The sequence below is a fragment of the Schistocerca americana genome, chromosome 8, assembly GCF_021461395.2.
Source record: "Schistocerca americana isolate TAMUIC-IGC-003095 chromosome 8, iqSchAmer2.1, whole genome shotgun sequence".
NCBI classification, from domain to species: Eukaryota; Metazoa; Arthropoda; class Insecta; order Orthoptera; family Acrididae; genus Schistocerca; species Schistocerca americana.
Window position 1 is genome coordinate 51,485,370 of NC_060126.1, and position 24,056 is coordinate 51,509,425.

The following is a 24,056-nucleotide window of genomic DNA, read 5'->3' on the forward strand; positions in this document are numbered from 1 at the left end:
GAACCACAGGCACATAGACACAGGCAACAGAGCATGCACAATGTCGGCACTAGTACAGTGTACATCCACCTTTCGCAGCAATGCAGGCTGCTATTCTCCCATGGAGACGATCGTAGAGATGCTGGATGTAGTCCTGTGGAACGGCTTGCCATGCCATTTCCACCTGGCGCCTCAGTTGGACCAGCGTTCGTGCTGGACGTGCAGACCGCGTGAGACGACGCTTCATCCAGTCCCAAACATGCTCAATGGGGGACAGATCCGGAGATCTTGCTGGCCAGGGTAGTTGACTTACACCTTCTAGAGCACGTTGGGTGGCACGGGATACACGCGGACGTGCATTGTCCTGTTGGAACAGCAAGTTCCCTTGCCGGTCTAGGAATGGTAGAACGATGGGTTCGATGACGGTTTGGATGTACCGTGCACTATTCAGTGTCCCCTCGACGATCACCAGTGGTGTACGGCCAGTGTAGGAGATCGCTCCCCACACCATGATGCCGGGTGTTGGCCCTGTGTGCCTCGGTCGTATGCAGTCCTGATTGTGGCGCTCACCTGCACGGCGCCAAACACGCATACGACCATCATTGGCACCAAGGCAGAAGCGACTCTCATCGCTGAAGACGACACGTCTCCATTCGTCCCTCCATTCACGCCTGTCGCGACACCACTGGAGGCGGGCTGCACGATGTTGGGGCGTGAGCGGAAGACGGCCTAACGGTGTGCGGGACCGTAGCCCAGCTTCATGGAGACGGTTGCGAATGGTCCTCGCCGATACCCCAGGAGCAATAGTGTCCCTAATTTGCTGGGAAGTGGCGGTGCGGTCCCCTACGGCACTGCGTAGGATCCTACGGTCTTGGAGTGCATCCGTGCGTCGCTGCGGTCCGGTCCCAGGTCGACGGGCACGTGCACCTTCCGCCGACCACTGGCGACAACATCGATGTACTGTGGAGACCTCACGCCCCACGTGTTGAGCAATTCAGCGGTACGTCCACCCGGCCTCCCGCATGCCCACTATACGCCCTCGCTCAAAGTCCGTCAACTGCACACACGGTTCACGTCCACGCTGTCGCGGCATGCTACCAGTGTTAAAGACTGCGATGGAGCTCCGTATGCCACGGCAAACTGGCTGACACTGACGGCGGCGGTGCACAAATGCTGCGCAGCTAGCGCCATTCGACGGCCAACACCGCGGTTCCTGGTGTGTCCACTGTGCCGTGCGTGTGATCATTGCTTGTACAGCCCTCTCGCAGTGTCCGGAGCAAGTATGGTGGGTCTGACACACCGGTGTCAATGTGTTCTTTTTTCCATTTCCAGGAGTGTACATTCATATTCAACACCCAACAATTCAAAGCAACTCCCCTCCCCCCCCCCCCCCCCCCCGCAAACACACACACAAACCACATAGACTCCTCAGCTTGCTGTCTCTCTCATAAACACACACAATATAAACAGCACGAATAATAGAAGTTGGTTAAAACCTACTTATACTTCGTTAGGCTGGCAACAAGTAGATAAACACGCTAAAGAGGAGGAAACATGTAATGAAGTTACAATATTTCCGTTTTTAAAAGCACAGTATCTGAAGAAATATTTATACCGAGAGGTAAAAGAATAATAGTATACCACGAAATGAAGAAGAAACATGGTGAACAGTGTGGAAAAGGTCGGAACTCAAAATTGTGCTTATATGTCGGTAATAAAGTGGTAGTGCGACCTCCAGAGCAGATGAGAGGAAACGCAGATCACAGCACAGCAATTTTACATAAAAAAATCGCGACGTGAACCGTTTGATAATCTAAAAATAACAAAACTCTATCGTAATAGATCCCAATGATAATGCCTTAGAGCAAGAAAGAGGAAATGCTTCTGGGAAAAATAAATTAAGTGGCAGCAGGGAAAGGCGCTTTTATTTTTAAAAGCACAGTATCTGAAGAAATATTTATACCGAGAGGTAAAAGAATAGTAGTATACCACGAAATGAAGAAGAAACATGGTGAACAGTGTGGAAAAGGTCGGAACTCAAAATTGTGCTTATATGTCGGTAATAAAGTGGTAGTGCGACCTCCAGAGCAGATGAGAGGAAACGCAGATCACAGCACAGCAATTTTACATAAAAAAATCGCGATGTGAACCGTTTGATAATCTAAAAATAACAAAACTCTATCGTAATAGATCCCAATGATAATGCCTTAGAGCAAGAAAGAGGAAATGCTTCTGGGAAAAATAAATTAAGTGGCAGCAGGGAAAGGCGCTTTTATTTACAAAATACGCATTTCTGTGCTTGCTTCGGTGGATGATCACGCAAACAAACTGTTTAAATCGCAGTGACTTGAGTGTAATCACTGTCTTTGAATAAAACTGTCGTTCGTGTCAATCGCATTGCGTATTTCTTTCAGTTACCTTCTGCCCTATACTGTAGCAGATCGGCCTATGAATGGTCCAAGTTTCATCGAGCTTTGTTACTTGGCAGCCACACGTCATGCGAAAGTTATTTGCACTCTTAAGTTTTGCACAGCTGTGTATGCACACTTCGGTTATAAATCTTCGGGTAGGGTGAGAGGCTTCATGATCCACATGACGGTGCCCCCGTCCCCTTGCCGGCCGGAGTGGCCGAGCGGTTCTAGGCGCTACAGTCTGGAACCGCGCTGCTGCTACAGTCGCAGGTTCGAATCCTGCTTCGGGCATGGATGTGTGTGCTGTCCTTAGGTTAGTTAGGTTTAAGTAGTTCTAAGTCTAGGGGCCTGATGACCTCAGATGTTAAATCCCATAATGCTTAGAGCCATTTGAACCATTTGAACCCGTCCCCTTGGATACGCTCCCACGGTGAAGATAAGGTTAGTGGATGAATGAATGGGTCTGAAACTGTTTTCCGTTGAACAGCATGCTCAGCATCGTCCTGCTGTTCTACGAGTAGCCACTCTTGTTGAAACGAAAAGCAAAGACCAGGTAACTACAGCAATAATCATAAAAACGTTTACATACATTCGACAATATATTTGTTAACACCGCTGTCATACTCCGTCAGTATCAAAGAGACGATGTCCAGCATATGTTGGTTGACTGAATAGTTGCAGCTGGGGCTGGTATCACTGCCGTCTCTTCTTTAAAGGATCTGAATTAATACAGATTATCGAGAGATGGAAGAAAAGGTCTTCGGAGACGTAGCAACTATCATTCTTCCCTTGCAGATCTTTCACCTACTGGTTTGTCCCAGGCGTAGGATTTCGTTTCTTGCAGCAGGTGTTCCGTCGCCTAGTGAAGAACTGATTAACAAAGACGGACAGCAAAGAAGGTTCTTACCAATGAAAATCAGTAGAGTCAGGCAATGCATCTGTCCAGAAATGGACACGTAGATGAGAGGTAGCCCAGTCACAAGTTCCTAAACCACCACTCACAATCGCCGCGCGGAGTGGCCGCGCGGTTAGAGGCGCCAAGTCACGAATCGGACGGCCACTCCCGCCGGAGGTTCGAGTCCTCCCTCGTGCATGGGTGTGTGTGTTGTCTTTAGCGTAAGTAAGTTTAAGTAGTGTGTAAGTCTAAGGGCCGATGACCTCAGCAGTTTGGTCCTATAGGAATTACACACACATTTGAGCATTTGAACATCACTCACTATTATGCATCCGCCGGGAGAAATGGTTCAAATGGCTCTGAGCACTATGAGACTTAATATCGGGGGTCATCAGTCCCCTAGAACTTAGAACTACTTAAACCTAACTAACCTAAGGACATCACACACATCCATGCCCAAGACAGGATTCGAACCTGCGACCGTAGCGGTCACGCGGTTCCAAACTGAAGCACTTAGAGCCGCACGGCCACACCGGCCGGCCATCCGCCGGGAGGGCTAAGGGCTTACTGTAGGAGAAGTCAAAAGAACAAAAGTTCACGCAAACAATAACGTCTTCAGAACAAAGATCAGGCCCTAACAGAACGCAGAAATTAATTGACATGGCTCACTACAGCGAAAGAAGCTAGCCATTGGTCAAGAATGTCATAGTAACAGGGGTCGGACGTTAGAGCTGACGGCGCTACATGCCGTTTTGCAGCGCCGGTATTTCGCGGTGCAAACATAGCGACAGCACAGTACAAACATCGTAGTTGCAACGTGCTCTGTACCTCTAACATGACGAGCAGCTCGTGGATGGCTAACACGATGCTGCTCGCAAGGTAATGGAAAACAACACTTGCCATAAAATTGCCTTAACTGCCGCGTGATGAACCTCGCGATGTGGACACCTTTAGAAACGGCAACGGAACAGGGCGGACAGCTGCTCTTCCGGCTACTTAAAGAGTCGGACGAAGAACTACAGTGCAACTGTGCGGTCTATGAAAAGGCCTTTGTAGCCAAACGAACAGAGGTTGAAGGTGTAACAGTTCTTGCTGTTCTTGCCGACTGGAGCGGCAAGAGTCCAGCCTTCGAGTTGGGTGGCCCGAACTGGAGCGGATCCCCACAACAGCAGCAGTAACTTGGTACTTTACCACTCAGTAACTGAAACACGAGAAGTTTTTATCTTATACGCGGTACGGTCGGAGACATCCAGGATGTTTTGCAAGGCTGCCAGCTTGTCTTGCCGGTGTCGAGACGTGATGAAGTCATGAATGTAAATTCGCCTCTTTAGGTAGGCCGTTACAGCTGTTGCGGAGGAAAGACGTCTTAGCTAACTGTGCTGGGGAGAGCATGCGGGTTCGGCTGTTGCTCTGCTATGTTTCTACCTTCTCTAGACGACACTATCTGAACTGAAGAGCTGAAAACACGAAGAGAAAACAACAATGAAGACTGATCTCAATTTGTAACCGAGGCAGCTGCGATTCTCATTGTCTTATTTTTTTTTTTATGTCATGTAACCTGATGCGACGGTAAAATGAGCGCAACAAAATTGAAAGAGAAGAATCAAACTGCAGTGCTCAGATCTATAAATCGGATTTTAGTTCCAGGGCTGTCAGTTTCATCCAAGTAATTCGTATTGAGGAGCAGATGATTGTAGTTGAGATGCAGCTGCTTCAGGCCCTATGGTTTCATCAACTTCCGAGAGGTGGCGGCGCTATGCGTAACCTTCAAAATTGTGTTTGTAACGGAGGTGCGTTCCAAGTAGAGAGCTGTCACTGAGTTTGTTTTTTAGTGGAAAATCAGAGCATCTCAGATCTTCATAGGCGCTTGCAGAATGTCTACGGATACCTGCCGCTCAACAAAAGCACGGTGAGTCGTTGGACAAAGTGTCTGCTTTCATCGCAGTAAGGTCGCGCAAACTTGTCCCACGTACCGCGTGTAGGTAGGCCGCACACAGCTGTAACTCCTGTAATGTTGGAACGTGTGGACACACTCATTCGAGGTGATCGACGGATGACAAATACCTCGTTGCACAACTGGACGTCCCAGTTGGCAGCGCTGATACACTCGTCCACTAGTTGGGGTACTGAAACGTGTGTGCCGGCCGGTCCCTCGCCACCTAACAGCAGACCATAAAGAGCAACGAAGGACCATCTGTGATCATTTTTTGTCGAACATCGTCACAGGCGATGGAGAATGTGTTTATCACTTCGGACTGGAAACAAAACAGCAATCAATGGAGTGGCGCAACACCACCTCTCCTCTAACAAAAGTTCAAAGCTGCAACTTCAACCCGCAAAGTCGTGGCGATGGACTTCAGGGTATGCCGTCCTCCGTCATGGTGCACCGATCAGCTATGAAGTGTATTGAGCTACCCTCGGGAAATTGAAGGAACAGCTGCAGCGTGTTCTTCGCCACAAAAATGCCTACGAACTTCTCGATGACAAGGCAAGACTGAAGACAAGTCTGTGCACCCGAAAGGAGCTCACAAAACTTCATTGGAGTGTTGCTCCTCATCTACCCTACAGCCCGGATCTCTCGGCTTCTGACTTCGATCTGTTTGGTCCAATGAAGGATGCTGTCTGTGGGCAACAGTACGAGGATGACGCGGAGGTAATTAATGCAGCAAGACGTTGGCTTCGATATCGACCAGTAGAATGTTACCTTGCTGTCATACAGGCCATCCCAGTAAAATGGCGAAAGACAATCAAATTGAATGGTGATTATGTTGAAAAATATGGTTCTGTAGCCAAGAGAGTGGGGGATAAAATGGTGTATTGTAATGCTGCTTTCAGAGATTACTTATTGAACGCCCCTCCTGGATTGGTTTCCTTGTCGTTATTTAGAATTGTCGTTGACGCTACGCGGTGGCGGAGACATGCCGGCTCTCCTATATTGCAGCATCAGAAGGCGCTCGTGGTACAGGGCCGCCGGATGTGTGGCTCAGCGGGTGCACACCATTGGTTCCACCAGATCCCATGCGACGACTGTTGGCATCTAACGGAAACTTGCAGTTATGTTACCAGCTGTGGAACGCCAGTGAGGTGTATCAATATATGATATAACAGCCGACAAATTGCCGTAGACAATATCTACCATTAAATATCCACTATATTCACTATACAGAGTGACCCTAGGCGGAATGAAACATAAAGCAAATGTAGGAAAACCAGATGTCAGATTGAGACTCGTAGGAAGAATCTCAAGGAAATGTAGGTAACTCATCCACAAAGGAAAAGGCATACAGGTAGCTTGTTTGACAGATTGTTGAGTATTGTTCATCTGTCTGGGACTGATAGAAGAGGCAGAGAAGATCCAACGAAGAGCAGCGCGTTTCGTCACGGGATCGTTTAGTCTGTGCGACAGCATGAAAGCTCTCTTTTAAATAATTAAGAATATGACTGAAGTACTGTTTCTCATTGTAAGCTCTGAGCTGTAATGAAACTTGTGCTGTTGTAAAGTGAAAGCAAAGCTGCACTATAATAGTAATTAATTATCTTAACGAAAAGAGAAGTATTTCATGCTGTAAAAGTTATAAATCTGACTGCAAGAATTTTCAACAGTATAAACTGCCTGAATCATGAACTTTGAGATGAAACCTAGAGTAACTGGCTTTGCGAAATTGATCACAAAAACTGTCTCTGAATGACATCAGTTGGCCATGATTGAAGGAATAAAAAAAAATCAAAATATTTTGTCCTTGCCTCTATTCTGCGTAAATCTGCATAACGCGTTGCAGTACTGCTCTGTATTGCGAGCCGCTATGCTAAAGTTGCAAATTATTGTACCTACACAGAGACACCGCCGGCCGCGGTGGTCTCGCGGTTCTAGGCGCGCAGTCCGGAACCGCGCGACTGCTACGGTCGCAGGTTCGAATCCTGCCTCGGGCATGGATGTGTGTGATGTCCTTAAGTTAGTTAGGTTTAAGTAGTTCTAAGTTCTAGGGGACTGATGACCACAGCTGTTAAGTCCCATAGTGCTCAGAGCCATTTGAACCATTTGAACAGACACTCGAGAGGTGCAATGAGTTCTGTTAATTGCAAATGAAACTGTTTTTCGAACATACTTGGTTCCATATCCCATTAAAAATTGTAAGAGAAAGGCTGGTAAAAAATGAAATATGCACATAAGCGTAAATGAAAACACTAAATTTTTTGTATACTGTGAAAAGGTGCTCAAGGCAGATTTTAAATTTAATCAACTTCTTAACATCCAAACAATAAACTTTCCTATCTCTGAAATCTAGCAACTCTCAGTACAATAACCAAGTTAGTCCGATAGTGAAAAACAAAAACATCATTATAATGTTTACCTTTGACATTCCATTAGACTTATTCCTTCACAAATCAGTTTCCTTCACAATGTTGATATAATCAAGTTGATTGAACAAATTGCTAAATTGAGACTTTAAATTTGAAACATAGTGTTGCCTTTACTTCCTCAGTCTAACACAGCTTAAATTTTTGTCGGCCTCACCCCAACACGGCTTAACCTTGTCTGCTCCACTGCGCCTTCACGCACGTCGGATATACTAAATTAACTTCTGCGATACAGCTTTACAGAATCGCTGCTCGCTCACGATCGATTCAGATACCAAAATTGTACGTGACACCTATCAGGCATTACAGAGGTGCTCAAAAAATCTCCAGTGGCAGACGTTACAAGAGAGGTGTTGTGATTCAGGGAGATGTGTTGAAATTTCGAGAGTGACTTTGTTGGAAGAATCGGACGACATGTTCCTCCCACATACACCTCGCGAAATGACCACGACGTGATAACTGAAGAAGCTACAGCTTATACAGAGGCTTACCTACAATGTTTCGTCCCACGTGCCAATTGCGAGTTGGACAAGGAAGGGGGGAACAGTTACTGGCATCAGAAGTTTCCTCCACCACACACCATTCTGTGGCTTTTGGAGCATGATGTAGATGTAGATTTAGATTATAGTCCACAACCTTTGTTTTACTTTCGTTAATATTCACTCATAATGTCTTTTTAAGACACTATTCATTCCGTTCACCTGCTGTTCCAAGCAAGTCCTCTACCGTCTTTGGATAGAATTATAATGCCTTGGGCAAACCAGAAAGTTTTTATTTCTCTTTTACTTCCTTTTTAAAAATCTTCTTGGTTTTGCTGACTGCTCAATGTATAGATTGGATAATGCGGGAATAGGCTACAAACCTGTCTCATTCTCATCTCAATCGCTGCTTCCCTTTCTTGTCGTGTACCTCCAAATCTAAAAGCCTCAGGTTCGCTCAACTTTGGATTCTAGGATTTCTCTGTTCGGCTTATCATTTCTTTCGCCTCGGCTTTTGTTTATTAACGTGAAAATTTTCGATCTGCACAGTGATCGGAGTCCAATTTAAACTGTGTGTCCTCTTACAATTGGCTCGGTTAAGTTAGTTGGAAGGTCGAAGGAAATCACCGGCGTACCACCTCCAGCAGGACCATGCTTAGTAAATTCCTGTGCCATTCACACCAAGCTTCATGTTAATAACAGTGTCGTCTCTTTTCATGTAGTAAAACTACCAAGGTTTGGCTGCTATTGCAGCAAGAAGAAAAGATGATACTTTAACGGGATACTCTGCTCTACTTCACGTCTTTGGAGTGTTTGCCCTCAGATGACAAAACGACTTAGCCATATTGGAATTACAAGTACAGAGGGAAGTTGTTTGGTTGGTTGGCTCGTTTGGGATGTAAAGGGACCAAACTACAGGGTCATCAGCCCCTTTTCCGCGATGCAAACAAGTCGCAAGTTAAAACATTCCCAAAAGTATTCAGGTAAAGTAAAAATGCTTAAAACTAACGGTAAACCACACCGAGAGATAAATCGAAAGAAGCTAACCACAAAGGGAAAACGTACACTAGAAGGAAACGTAGTGGGAGGTATTAATATAACAGATAGCCTGGGCTGGCTGATCACAAGAATAAAAAAAGGATGAGTCTGCCACTCTGCAACACACTAAAATCTCCAGCCTAAAAGGCAGGCGACATGAATACACATGAGGAAAAGACGAACACCAAGGCAAACAAAACAGCAAAGAAAGAGTGAGGAAGAGTTCAAATGAAAGGAGGAATGGAGGCTGGGAGAGAAAGTCAGACGCCCACCCTCAGATTGTGCGATAAAAAGCCCCCTCACGAATAAAACGTGAAACCAAAACCAGCCATTAAGCCATTGTCGCCCAACACCAGAGGCAGGGTGCTGGAAAGGCTAAAAATCCGCCACAGAGCGGCTAAAATTAGGCAGTCGAACAAGATGTGTACGACAGTCGGGAGGTAACCACAGCAACACTGAGGTGGATCCTCACAGCAGAGGAAGTGACCATGGGTCAGCCAAGTATGGCCAATGTGGAGCCAGCAAACGACAACAGAGTACCTGTGAATGGTTCACACATTCGTTGTCTCCTTGACAACACGTAGTTTATTTGGTGTACTGAGAGTACGTCATTCAGTATCCCATATCCCAAAAACTTTGCCATGTAAGACCGATCGGAGTTCATACTTTGGCAGTCCAATCTCCAGAGTAGGGTTACCGGTAGCTTGTTTGGCCAGTCTGTCAGCAGGTTCATTGCCAAGGATCCCAACATGTCCTGGACTCCAAATGAAGGACACTGAACGTCCACTGTTTCTGAGGGCATAAAGGGACTCCTGGATAGTCATTACCAAAGGATGGCGAGGGAAGCACTGGTCGAGAGCTTTTAGACTGCTTAAGATTCACTACAGAAGATGAAGGACTCATCTGTGTAGAAATAAATGTGCTCAAGAGCGCGAGAGACTGCTACCAACTCTGCAGAGAAAACAATGCAGCGATCCGGCTAGGAGCGCTGTTCAGTATGGCTGGAATGAACGTAAGTGAAGCCAACATGGCCATCGAGCATCGAGCCATTGGTGTAGACTATTTCTGAGCCCTGGAACTCGCCGAGAATCGAGAAAAAGCGCCAGCGGAGGGCCTCTGGTGGAACTGAGCTTTTTGGGCCTTCCTATAGGTCCAGACGAAGTTGTGGTCGAGGTATGGAACATGGAGGTGTTTGTGAGTGGTCCCACAGGAAAAGTGCTAGAGGGAAAGTGCCATAAGGAGTGACTGGACATGGACTGCAATTGGAATTCCCGATCTGGGCCAACGTGGCAGGACACGGTTCGCCATGTTTTGGAAAAAGAGACAGTATCGTGGATGGTGAGGCAAACAATGCATGTGTAAGGTATAATCCACAAGCAGTTGGTGTGGTGTCACCGCCAGACACCACATTTGCTAGGTGGTAGCCTTTAAATCGGCCGCGGTCCGTTAGTATACGTCGGACCCGCGTGTCGCCACTGTCAGTGATTGCAGACCGAGCGCCGCCACACAGCAGGTCTAGAGAGACTTACTAGCACTCGCCCCAGTTGTACAGCCGACTTAGCCAGAGATGGATCACTGACAACTACGCTCTCATTTGCCGAAACGATAGTTAGCATAGCCTTCAGCTACGTCATTTGCTACGACCTAGCAAGGCGCCATAGCATTTGATATTATTTTATATTGTGGTTATAACATGTACCGTCAAGAGAGATGCTCTACAATTGTGAATTAAAGTTAAGTATTACATCAACTACGTACTTTATTTGCTACTATTAATTCCTTTAACTGTTCCAGACCTCACGCCAATCTGCGTGAGCTTAACGCTTGCCTTTCGGCTTCCTCTCATTGTGACTTGGCTGTCTTGCCAAGTCACAACAGTTGGTATCGCCTAATCCGCAATGGAGAACGCCAGCTTCTACAAGGAGGCTGTTCACTAGGCTACTTCAGAAAGCTCATGCTGCAAGCCAAACTCCACAGTGGTGTATAGGGTCCAGCAGCTGCAATGAAGAGGGCGATGCAGAACCATACACCAGGCTCAAGATGGGACTGCACAAGGACTTTGAGCTGCAGCAGTGTAGTGCTATCAGCAACCCAGTTGGTGTGGGTGAGGCATCGAATAACATTAAAATGCCACCAGCACTTTACCTTAAGCTGCTGAATTCGGGGAAGCCAAGTTAAGTGGGTGTCAAAAACCAATCCCAAAAATCGGTGGGTCCCCACTACATTAAGTAGTTGGTCATTGAGGTAAAGTTCCAGATACAGGTGGACACTATGATGAAGATAGAAGTGCTTGACACAAGTCTTGGTCGGTAAAAAATGAAGGCCATGGGTGAAGGCCCATGACTGCGCTTTCTGTATGGCTCCCTGCAGTCGACAATCAGCCACACCAATAGAAGAGGAGCATAAGGAAATACAAATATCGTCAGCATAGTGGAGGGGAGATACTGAGGACCCTACTGCTAGTGTGAGACCATTGACAGCAATTAAAAAGAGAGGGGTACTTAGTACAGAGTTCTGGAGAACCCATTCTCTTGTATGTTGGGCGAACTGTGTGAAGCACCAACTTGAACCATGAAAGTGTAGAGCGACTAAAAATTCATTATAAAAATCGGGAGCAGGCTGTAGAGACGCCACTTATGCAGAGTAGCTAGGATGTGGTGTCCCCAAGTGGTATCATAGGCTTTCGTCAGCTCAAAAAAGACGGAAATGAGGTGTTGACGCTGGGAAAAGCCCATTCAGATGGCAGACTCCACGTAAACCAACTTGTCAGCGCTGGTGTGACCTCGCCAAAAACCGCCCCGGGAGGGCACCAGAAGGCCCCAACACTCAAGGAGGCAACACAAGGACCGCCTCACCATACATTGGAGCAGTTTGCACAGAACTTGTTGAGGCTGATAGGACGATATCTATCCACATCTAGCGGGTTCTTGCCATGCTTTAGCACTGGAACTATGAAACTTTACCGCCATTGCGACGGGAATTCGCCATCGCTCCAGATGCAGTTGGAGACAGCAAGAAGGTGGCGCTGGTAATCCGCTGACAGATGTTTAATCGTTTGGGAATGGACGCTGTCTGGTCCAGGGATTGCGGCAGGACAATCGGCAAGTGCACTGAGAAATTCCCACTCACTGAAGGGAGTATTATATGGCTCGGGGTGGCGTGGAGCAAAAGGTAGGTGGTGTCAGTCCACCACTGTTTTAGGAGATTAAAGGCAGGGCGGTATTTTAAAGATACAGAAGTGTGACATAATGCTTGGCAAGACACTCTGTGATTATTTCTGGATGAGCAGATACAGCACCATGTGTGGAAATTCCAGGTATGCCTGCAGGGATGTGATATCCATAGAGATGTCTGAGGTTGGTCCAAATCTGGGAAGGACAGGTTCCTATGGTGGAGACATATCATTTCCAACATTCCTGCTTTCATCATTTGGGTGCATAACCGTGTGAAGCCAATGAGATGCTCCAGGAACAGATGCCACTTATGGTATTGAAGGACCTGCCTACGGTCCCTAATAGCCACAGCGATTTCCAGCGACCACCAAGGCAGTGACTTCAGTTGGGGGAAATCCGCAGAACAAGGGATCGAAAACTGAGCTGTGGTAACATTAGTAGTAGTGATGGTCTGGATCACCTCATCGATGTTGCCATATAACAGAGATTCAGTGGTGGTAATGGTGATAGCAGAGGTGAAAGCATTCCAGGCAGCCTTGGTAAGAGCCCATCTGGGCAAGTGGTCTGGTGAATGACGCTGTGGTAGGGACAGGAAGAATAGAAAGTGGTCACTACCGCGCAAGTCGTCGTGAGCTCATCAGCAGATAGATGGGAGAAGGCCAGGACTGCAAACTGAGAGATCAATGGCTGAGTATGTGCCTTGTCCACACTGAAATGGGTGGGGGCACCTATATTTAGGAGGCATAGGTCGAGGAGTGAGTAGAGCCTTCACGCCTTTTTCATGGCCTTGGTTCCACCCTAAAAAGGATTATTGATGTTAAAACCGCCCATAAGTAGGAAAGGTGGCAGGAGTTGGGAAATTAGTGTAGGCAACACATGGGGTGGCACCAACTGGAGGAAGGTAGGTGTTACAGATGGTAATTTACTGCATTGTCCTCACCCTGACAGCCACATCTTCTAAAAGTGTTTGAAGAGGTAGAAGTTCGCTACAGACATGCATAGGGCGTAGATGCAAACTCCACCTGAGAGTCCGTCAGAATCAGAACGTTTTTTGTAGAACGCTCGATGGCCACAAAGGGTATGTGTCCACATCATGGGAAACCAGGTTTCCTGAAAGGCAACGCAAAAAGAAGGTGTAAGGATTAGAAGTTGTCATAACTCCGCCAGATGGGAGATAAAACCGCAGCAATTTCACTGAAGGGTGACGCTTTCTGTCTTCTGGGAAGACATGAAGGGACCAAGTAGGCAAATTACAATTCAAGGTCACCAGCCGCCACCTATGAAGAATTTGTATTCATTTCCATTGTGGACGAGGGGAGGGCGAGGGCCATGTCTTTGGGAGATGCTAAAATTTTCACCTTGTCCTCAGATGCAGAACCAGCAGGGAATGGTGGTGTTGGGACGACCACCGGAATTTCCTATTTCTTAGCAGACTTCTTCTCTTTAGGCGCTTTCTGGGAGGACTTCTCCAAAGTAGCTTCAGGCAGGGAGGAATACCGTGAAGTCCTTCATCCAGCAACTTGTGGCCCCTTCATCCACTGATGAGTGTCCACTTTTGCGTTGGTGGAGACCTTGGAAGGGAGATTCCCAAGGGACCCCTTCCATGCAAGAGGAGCTTGAGGAGGGTGCCTGTTGCCTCTCTGGCTGGAGTGAGAGGACCGATGTCCCATGCTTTGGGGGGGGGGGGGGGGAGGGCTGTTGCTCTCAAAGTAGGTGCTTTGGGAGCAACAGAAGAAGAGAGCCCACAACTGCTAGGTCAGGCGACCCTGAGGGCCCACTGTACAAGGCAGAAATGTGGGAACTGCCATTGCCAGTGAGGACGACGTCAATGTAGCTGCAACGTATGAAGATGTCAACCGAATGAGGTGTAGCCATTCATACTTCCATTTAGCCCCTTGGTAAGTCAGCCAATCCAGGGTCTTGTACTCCATAACTTTCCGCTCCTCTTGGAATACTGTGAAAGGCACCCACATGCCTTGCTCATACTGTGGCATCAAGCAGTCAGGCCTGCAAGATGAGTGGTCTGCCAAGCGAGTGGATTCATTCTTATTTATCAAGTAACATGAGCTCTAGTACTCACAATTAAGCTACAAATTATTCTCATGTTTGAACATTACACACCGGAAACGGATAACGCAAATCTGACTATTAGTAATTTACACAACTCTGACTGTTCACTATGCACTGGCAATACCACATTTTCTTTCTTACCCAACGGCTTTGATCAACACGTGGCCATCGCACTGAATATGAATCGCGCACACGTTATAAATACTGGATATCATGACAACATACTATTCGAAGGAAAAGGCCACCAACCTTTTTCTTTTCACTATCTTTTTTATTCCGATAAATTCTATAACCTAAACACACCATTATATTTTCTACAACAATTGCACATGAGAAACTCCGCCCAGTGGCCATGGCTTTACATTGGTGATTGTCTTATGGTCTCGTAATGATCTAACGCTACAGCACACTTTCTGGATAGGATAGTGGATCTTTTATTATATTTCACACTTCGACTCTCACGCCCATCATCACGAAAATTTCCTCCAGACCGAGCGGTACAAAAGGAACATGCATAACCCACTGCCTCTGAACCTATCTTGCTACTCTCCCATGCAAACCACACACACTTATATTACATGAAACACATCACACTGGCCACATACAATACAACACAAAAAATAGTCACAACGTTGTAATCACATCACTTTCAGCTTTCCCACTTCAATTAGTATTCATCCCAGTTTCACACGACACTGCCCCACTTCGTAGTTTTTCTTTCCTACCATGAACTCTGGAGGATATACGAACGTCTTCCTGTGCAATGCAAGCCAAGTGGCGTTGCTGGATAGACGGCTGACTCACCTTGCTTCACTCTCAGAGTATTATAGTTCGAATCAAGCGTCACACGGAAACATAACACGCAAAGTAATATTAAGAACATATTCGTCACACGCGTGAGTCCTCAACTGATATCATGGACGAGTACTTCTCTTTATCCTTTGTCTCATACACAGATTGAGACTCACACAGTACTCACCACGTGGAAGTACTCGTCTCTAATTTCAAGTCCTGCGCACGCCGTTTCTTAAATATTTCCAACTTATAGTACACACGCCAGTAATTCAGCTTAACTTTAGCACTCGGAAGTATTTCAACTTATTGCTACACGTGGTTTCATTGTGACCATTGGTCGCTTCCAGAGATTACTACGATCCCCTTAATATTACCTGCCTGACATTTAATTCTCCCCACAAAAGTTCCTGAAATAGAGAAGTTATTATTCCAAACTACTCTTAAGTATTCCACATGCATACCATTCTCTCCACTCTTTTGTCTTTACGGAGCACATCTAAGACAGGTCTTACCAACACAACATCCAGCGCCCGAGTGCTGAAAACGTGGCCGTTCTTCAGGTCCTCTCGCACCTCTGCCGAAGTGGGGGAGCACCTTGCTACCGTGTTGATCAGCCACATTTCAGGCGCTCAAAGCTCAGGTAAATTTCATCTCTTTGGTTCCACCAAAGGTGACCAAAGGACCGTCTCAAAGATGATGATATATTCACATTCACCATCTGTAGTTAGCAGACAACCATACATTCATCCATTTCACAGATCTCACCAAATTGGATGTAGGGATTTATTTTGTGGGAGTGCACATGTGATCAATTAAATAATTAAATTGTCCTTCTTTCCTGCCGGCCAAAGTGGCCGTGTGGTTAAAGGCGCTGCAGTCTGGAACCGCAAGACTGCTACGGTCGCAGGTTCGAATCCTGCCTCGGGCATGGATGTTTGTGATGTCCTTAGGTTAGTTAGGTTTAACTAGTTCTAAGTTCTAGGGGACTAATGACCTCAGCAGTTGAGTCCCATAGTGCTCAGAGCCATTTGAACCATTTGAACCTTCTTTCCTACACTGGTATCCGGCTTCGGTGTATTAAGTGAAACTGAGTTATTATTACAAAAAATATGTTGTTCTGACAAGAATAACGAAGAATGTTGTACCTATTTTCAATGTTGGGCAGTACTGTACCTTTTCAACTGTGCTGGTCGATGATCAGTGGGACTAGTGCTCATCACAGTTGACACAGGTGAGAGGAAGCGCACAAGGAGAACTTGGATGCAGCGGACGACTGCAATCTCTACATGCAGTGGTAGAAATGCATCAGGAACACATGTGCCTGAATTTCCAGAACTTATCACATAGAGGGAGGGATGTATGGTTTTACATCACACCAATGTACCATCACTTTGACCTTTTCAGTTAATGTATCATCCTCAAAGGCCAAGATGAAGGTACCAGTGGCATTCCTATTACCTTATGGTCCTTGATAGATGCGCCATTCTAAATTGGCATGTAGCACATCGTCAGATTGCAAGAGAAGGTCGTGATGGAAAATAATCCCCTGGACCATGTTGAGGTTCTTATTGGGGCAGGGTGACTAAAGTAGGAATGTCACTCAGCTTGTCACAGATGGGGAACGCCCAGGACTGGGCCAGGGATGCTGTCTGAATCATGATAGCCATTTCTGATTTTAGAGAGCACTGTCACTTCCTCAAACTTACACTCCCGATGTTCAACAAGAAAGAGAGACATCGTAGCTAGAAAGGGGTCCCCATCTGTTCCTGCTGCAGATTAAATACCTTGGCGAGTAAGGCTTCCTCTTTTCCATTTTCCTACGTTCCTCCTAGGGTGCAGCGAGGGAGAGAAACGATTTAGGGTCACTCCTGTCAGCCCTGTAGTCCACCTTTCCCTTCTTAGAGACTGCTCATAACAGCAAGAGATGACTTTCTCTGCTGCATTGCGGATGCCACCCACTCTGGTCAGGTGCTCTCTCCATGGGCACCACCCACCCCCAGCAAAGGCCACCTGTCACAATGGCCATTGCAGGAAGTCGTGATGCCCTAAGAAGACCGGCATCTACTTCTCTTCATACGTGGGGAGTTCGTGACTCTGGGATCAGTGTTGTGCCCCTGTGTTGTCAGGGGCTACAACCAAATGGGTGCATGACGGCCCTACCACCACCTACCACGACGGACTGGTTACCATTCTGGATACTGTGTGTGGGGAAATCCTGTATTGTCATAGAGGGACTAAAGGACAGTGGGCAATCGATGGGGATCATGCATCCTGTAATGTGTCCTTGCCCAAGTAGCTGGAAAATGAGTGGAGTGGCAATGCCACGACAATAATAAGTGCAGAAGATCGTATTGCACTAGGGATACATGGTGTGCCATGTAAGGCGTCCTACCAAGATGGCTCGCAATTCGAAAAAATTAGGATCGATGGAGGTCGAACCCGAAAGGGGATCATAACTTAGTAAGCCGAAAGTTTGGTGTCTCCTTTCAGTCGCCTCTTACGACAGGGAGGAATACCTCGGGCCTATTCTAATCCCAGGATCTGCAGGGTGGATGGGTGAAGTACGAGAAGGTCACAGAGATAATATCACACTCCTCTTAGTATGGACATTAATGGTCAGAGTCTGTCTGTCAGAGTCTCGCAACTGATGCGATGTTGGCGAGATGCACTGGTGGAAAGACACAAAACGCAAATGGAACTTGCACACTGTCATACAGTCTAACTATCCCAAAGAAATTTCTGTGTCTAAAAAGAAGATACTTTTGGCTCCTCTAGAAGCTGTTTCTTAGTTAAGTACGGTATGTCTGAAGACTGAAGAAAGCAGAAGTCCCAGAACTCCTTTATCATCCTCCCTGAAGATGATCTGCTTATCTAGATATCAAAGAAGCTGTCTAAACGACAAGTACAGAAAAAGGCTACCCTGGTCTTGAAATTACGATAAAAAGAAGCCTCACAGAAGCTGGAAGGTAAAACGTATGGTGCTGGTGAATTTTAATGGGTATATGTCTTGCAATAGCATTAGTTTTTAATAAAATTTTAAAATCCATTTTCAATGCCAATTCTTTTTCATCCTTAATATTTGACCAGTCTCGATGAAATTCTTTCTGGAAAGTACTCTTGAGATACATCCACATTTCCGTGCATTGATATTAGCGGAAACATAACTTCTCTATTTTATTATCACGTTTATTTACCGATAATTCAAGAAAATTTCAGTTAAAATGTACTGAACGTAAATCAATAACATCTGTCATAAAATGAATGCGTAGAAAAGTTGAACTACGGCTTGTCAATGTACCTAAAACATCTGAAACGTGAAAATTGAGTTCCGAATGCCGAAAGTTTAATTTCAAAAACGTGAATGAAACCCATATTAAAAATTCAAACGCAAAAACCAGTGAAGTTGTGAACTTCTAAACTTGAATATTGCTACATCTTTACTTGATGACTTAGTAAAGCGAGCAGTCTGGTCTAGACTTTTCAGAGAATGCTGATACAATAACTCCATACTTAGCAATGATATGCAACTGCTCGCTAGTTGAAAGACCAGAAACTTGTTAAAGTCGCACAAATTCCTAAGAAAGGAAACGGGAGTAATCCGCTGAATTACAGACCCGTATCGCTAACGTCGATTTGCAGAACGATTCTGGAACACACGCTTTGTCAGACATTATGAATTACTTTGAAGAAAAAGATTTATTGACAGACTGCCAACAGGAATCCAAAAAATATCTTTCTTGTGCAGAAACAATTAGCTCTTTATTCTCTCGAAGTAATGAGTGCTATCGACAAGGTATATCAAAGTGATTCCATATTTTTAGACTTGCAGAAGATCTTTGACACCGTTCCTCACAAGCGTCTCCTAATCAAATGGCGCGCCTATAGAGTATCACCTCAGTTGTGCGACTGGATTCGTGTTTTCTGTCATAGAGCTCACAGTTCGTAGTAATTGACGGAAAGTCATCGAGTAAAACAGAAGTGATTTCTAGAGTTCCGTAAGTTAGTGTTATAGGCCCTCAGTTATTCACGATCTACATAAACGACAATGAAGACAATCTGAGCAGCCCTCTTGGATGCTGTAATTTACCGTCTTGTAAAGTCATCAGATGACGAAAGCAACTGCAAAATGACTTACAGAAGACATCTGTATGGTGCGAAAAGTGCCAGTTCACTCCACATAATGAAAGGTGTGAAGTCATCCACATAAGTACTAAAAGAAATGTGCTTAATTCCTATTACACCATAAATCACAAAAATCTAATAGCTGTAAATTTAGCTAAATACTTAGGGATTACAACTAAGAATAACTCAAACTGAAACGATCACATAGATAGCGGTTGGAGGGGGGGGGGGGGGGGGGGAGAGAGGAACCAAAGACTGCGATTTAGAAAGTGTGACAGTTCCACTAAACGGACTGCTGACACCACGCTTGTCCGCCCTCTTCTGGAGTCTGCTATGCGGTGCGGGATCCGCATCAGATGGGATTGACGAAGGTCACGTGAAAAGTCCGATGAAGGACAGCTCTTTTTCCTTTATCGCGCCAGAGGGTAGATTGTATCGCGGATGTGATGTGAACTGGGGTGGCAGTCATTAAAACAAAGATGTTTTTCGTTGTAGCAGGATCTTCTCATGAAATTTCAATCACCAACTCTCTCCTTCGATTGCGAAATTATTTTGTTGGCGCCCACCCACATAGGGAGAAGTGTTCAGCACAATAAAAAAAAAAAAATCAGAGCTCGCACGGAAAGATTTAAGTGCTCGGTTTTTCCCCACGCCATTCGACTGTGGAAGGTAGCTTAGCTGTAAAACCAACGTTTTTCTCCAGCAGCAGTAGTTTTATGCATTATAACGCGGTACCCCACCCAGAAAACTTTTATGTCGACTGACTATAGCTGAGGAAGCTTACTCAATAATAGCATAAATGTTGTTCGATGAATCGTCTACCAGACACTTAATTATGAATTGCAGTGTAACCGTGTAGATGTCAATGTAGATGTAGAATGCACTATTTTAGAATTTGGTTGAAATCGGGAGTTAGAAGAAAAGTTAAATTCTTGTATAAAATGCATGTTTGACCATCACTTGCAGGAGTTTTAGATGCAAACATTAGTATGTCTGCTTATAAATGTCCTGTGTTGTATAATGGAATTCATGACATGCTCTACACATGAAACGTGACTATTATTTAAGTAATGACAGATGTGATGTTGTGGCTTAAACCGTTTTAACCCTAATCGGTGAAAATGGTCTGTGACTGAAACCGGTCGATATTTTGGTTTAAAAATAAAAGCAGCTGATGGTTAAACGTGCGTTTAATACATTACTTACGGCCGTTGATAGTCACCTTCCAAAAATGTTTAATTAAATTTTTGGGTTGATTCTCACCTTAATCACGTACGACGCGGTCACGTACTGAAATGTGCTGCGGCAGGGAAACCCTGAGGTGCTAGTGAATGATGAGAAATCTAAGCTCCCTAAAGACGCCCACTCCCTGTCTACTCTGACGAGGTCTCTCTCTGTAACACTATATTCCGACCACTTGTTGTTGCACTGGGGTATCATGCAAAATATTGCTAAAGTGGGAAAGTGTGAAGAACTTGTAGTAACTGAAATGAAATATAGAATCGCTGCAAACTTGTGATGCGCATTGCCCCGTAGCGTTGACGGGCGCTCCATGTGTGACCTAGAGTTCTCTGTGGACTTTCATCGGCGAGAGCCGGACGCTGGTCGACATGATTTGCGGTCGAGATAAGGCGCGGTTGAGTGAAGGCTGGAGTGAGGAGGAAATGAAGGTCACTGACAGGAGCGGATCCCCGCCGTGACACGCCGTCCCACGCCGCGTCGTGCGTCAACAACGGGGACACGTTTAATGGAATCTCTGCCACCCGGTGGCTGCCACACGCTCCGAGTGGACGTCGCGCAAAAACTTCGTTATCTGACCACTGAATCGCTTGATGCGCATCTTTACTGCACCTAACAAATGAAACGACCCACTGTCTTGGATGCGGAACGCAACAAGTTCGAAACGTTGTCCATATATTCGACATCACTAGAAACAGTGCCTTATAAGAATTGGCACATTACGTGAAATTAGAGAACCAAAGTACTGAGCCACTTCAAATGATGGACACCACCATGAGACAGACCTGTGCCATGAAAGTGAGAATTGCACTTGTATGCTCTCAAGGTTAGTGATCCTTGAATAAGGAATTGATACCAACTTTCATAATCCGCAGATTTCCCCCCCCCCCCCCCCCCCCCCCCTACCCCCGCCCTCACAAGTATCTGGTAAAAGTGCGTAATGTTTACGATTAAGATTACATAAAACGCTCAAACATTTTACAGGATGATTCTCACTAAAGTTAGTACGTTAACGTCATATACCACGTATATGACTCTGAGACAAGTCGAGGGTTGCTCAGAAAGTATGAGAAGTAAAAAAGGCGAAAGATTAACCGGGAATCACGTGGACAGAGAAAAAGAAAGAGACAAGACAAAAGGATAAAACGTGCACAAAAAGGAAAAGTTGTAGAAGGTATTAAAATAATATAGCAGGAGGCTGGGGCTGGCTGATCACAAGAAGAGAAAGGATGAGCCAGCTTCTCTGCAACACACTAAAATCTTCAGCCTAAAAGACAAGCCTAGAGGAAGAGAGATAGGGAAAAGACGAACACCAAGGCGAACAAACAGCAAAGAAAAAACGAGGAAGAGGGTGGGTGGAGGCCTGGGAGAGAATGCCAGACACTCACCCCTAGATTGCTTGATAAAAAAAACCTTCACAATAAAACGTAAAATTTTATCTGCCATTGAGACACTGTCTCCCAACACCATTGGCAGTGGCAGAAATGTTAAAATACCACCGCAGAGCGGCTAAAACTGGGGAGTCCAGCAAACTGTGGACAACAGTTAAGTAAGAATCACAGACACATCGGTGGGTCCTCGCGACGAAGGAGGTGACCATGGGTCTGCCAAGAATGGCCGATGCAGAGCCGGAAAGGACAAAGGAGTCCCTGCGAGTGGTTCGCACGCATGACCGCCACACATATGTAGTCTGTTTGATAATATGTAGTTTATTTGGTGCAGTGAGGGTGAGCCATTCAGTATCCCACATCCCGAAAACCTTACAGCGTAAGGCCAATCAGAGATCAGTCTCCAGTGGACCGATCTCGAGCGCTGGTTTACTGGTTCCTGGATCGCGACATATTCTGGGGTTCAAATGAAGGCCACTGAACGTCCACTGCTTGTAAGGGCATAAAGAGACTCCTGGATAGTCATTATCAAAGGTTGGCGAGGGTTGGGCTGGTCGAAAACTTGTAGGCTGCTTAAGGAGTCACTACAGATGATTAAGGACTCACCTATGCAGGAGCAGAATGCTCAAGATCGTGAGAGATGGCTACCAACTCTGCAGTGAAAACACTGCAGCCATCAGGCAAGGACTACTGTTCATTATGTCCATTGTGAGCGTAAGAGAAGCCAACGCGACCATCGATCATTGAGCCATTAGTGTAGACAATATATGAATCCTGGAACTCACTGAGAATAGAGAAAACCTGGCGTAGAGGGCCTCAAGAGGAACTGAGTATTTTGGGCCTTATGATAGGTCCAGATGAGGCTGCGGTTAAGGCATGGGCCATGGAGGTGTACGTGAGTGGTCACACAGCAAAGGTGGTAGAGGGAAAGTCTCGAGTTCAGTGAGAAGGGACTGGACATGGACTGTAAAGGAATCCCTAATCGGGGCCACTGCTGTGGGAACGGATTACCATGGTAGGGGAAAGGAGACAATAATTTGGGTGTTCAGGCGAGCTGCAAATATGCGCTGTATACTTCGCAAGCAGTTGTTGTCACCTGATCCACAATGGAGGAACCTCAGCTTCGACGAGGAGGCTGTTCACTGACCTTGTTCTGTAAGTTCCCGTCGCAAGTCGAATTCCAGAGTGTACAGAGCCCGGCATCCGGAATGCTGAAGGCGATGCTGAACCAAATGCCAGCCTCCCATATTCATGACGGGACTGTACAAGGGCTTTGTGCAGCTGCAACAGTCTAGGGCGATCTGCACCCCAGTTGGTGTGACTGAGGCATCGATGAATGTTAAGATGCCACCAGCACTTTTGCTTAAGGTAACGAAGATGGGGAAGGCAGTAAAGTGGGCTTCGAAAACGAGTCCTAAAAAGCGGCAAGTCTCCACTACTTTAAGTAGTTGGTCATCCATGTAACATTCCTGATATGATTGGACAGTACGACGACGACGGAAGTGCACAAGTGTTGGTGGCTGAGAACTCAAAGCCATGGGTGAGGGCCTTTCGTATTGCTCCCTGCAATCGACATTCAGACACACCAACAGAAGACGAGCAAAAGGTAATACAAAAAACGTCAGCACGTAAGATGGGTGATACGGAGGACCCGACTGCCGCTGCATTACCATTAATGGCCACTAAAAAGAGTGGGACGCTCAGAGCTCTGCGCGACTCCATTCTCTTGAATATTGGAGGAATTGTGTGAAGCACCGACTTGAAGTCCTGAAGGTCTGGAGCGACTAAAAGTTCTGTATAGGAATGGGAAGCAGGCCCTGGAGACCCCATTCGTGCAAAGTAGTGAGGACATGGCCAAGTGGTGTCATAGGCTTTCGTCAGGTCAAAAATATGGCAATAAACTCTGTCTTCCAAAGGTATTTGTTGTTGTTGTCGTCTGTATCCTATCACGCTGTAGGCCTTTCCCTGTCGTTCCGAATGTAGTGGAGAGAACCAATGTGGGAATTGTATAGTGCTTAAAAACCCAATTGTAGTTTCAAATTCCTGATTGATCAATTTATTGTGTCTGATTGCAAGCATGCATCTGTCCAGCCCCTCCCGCAAATCCG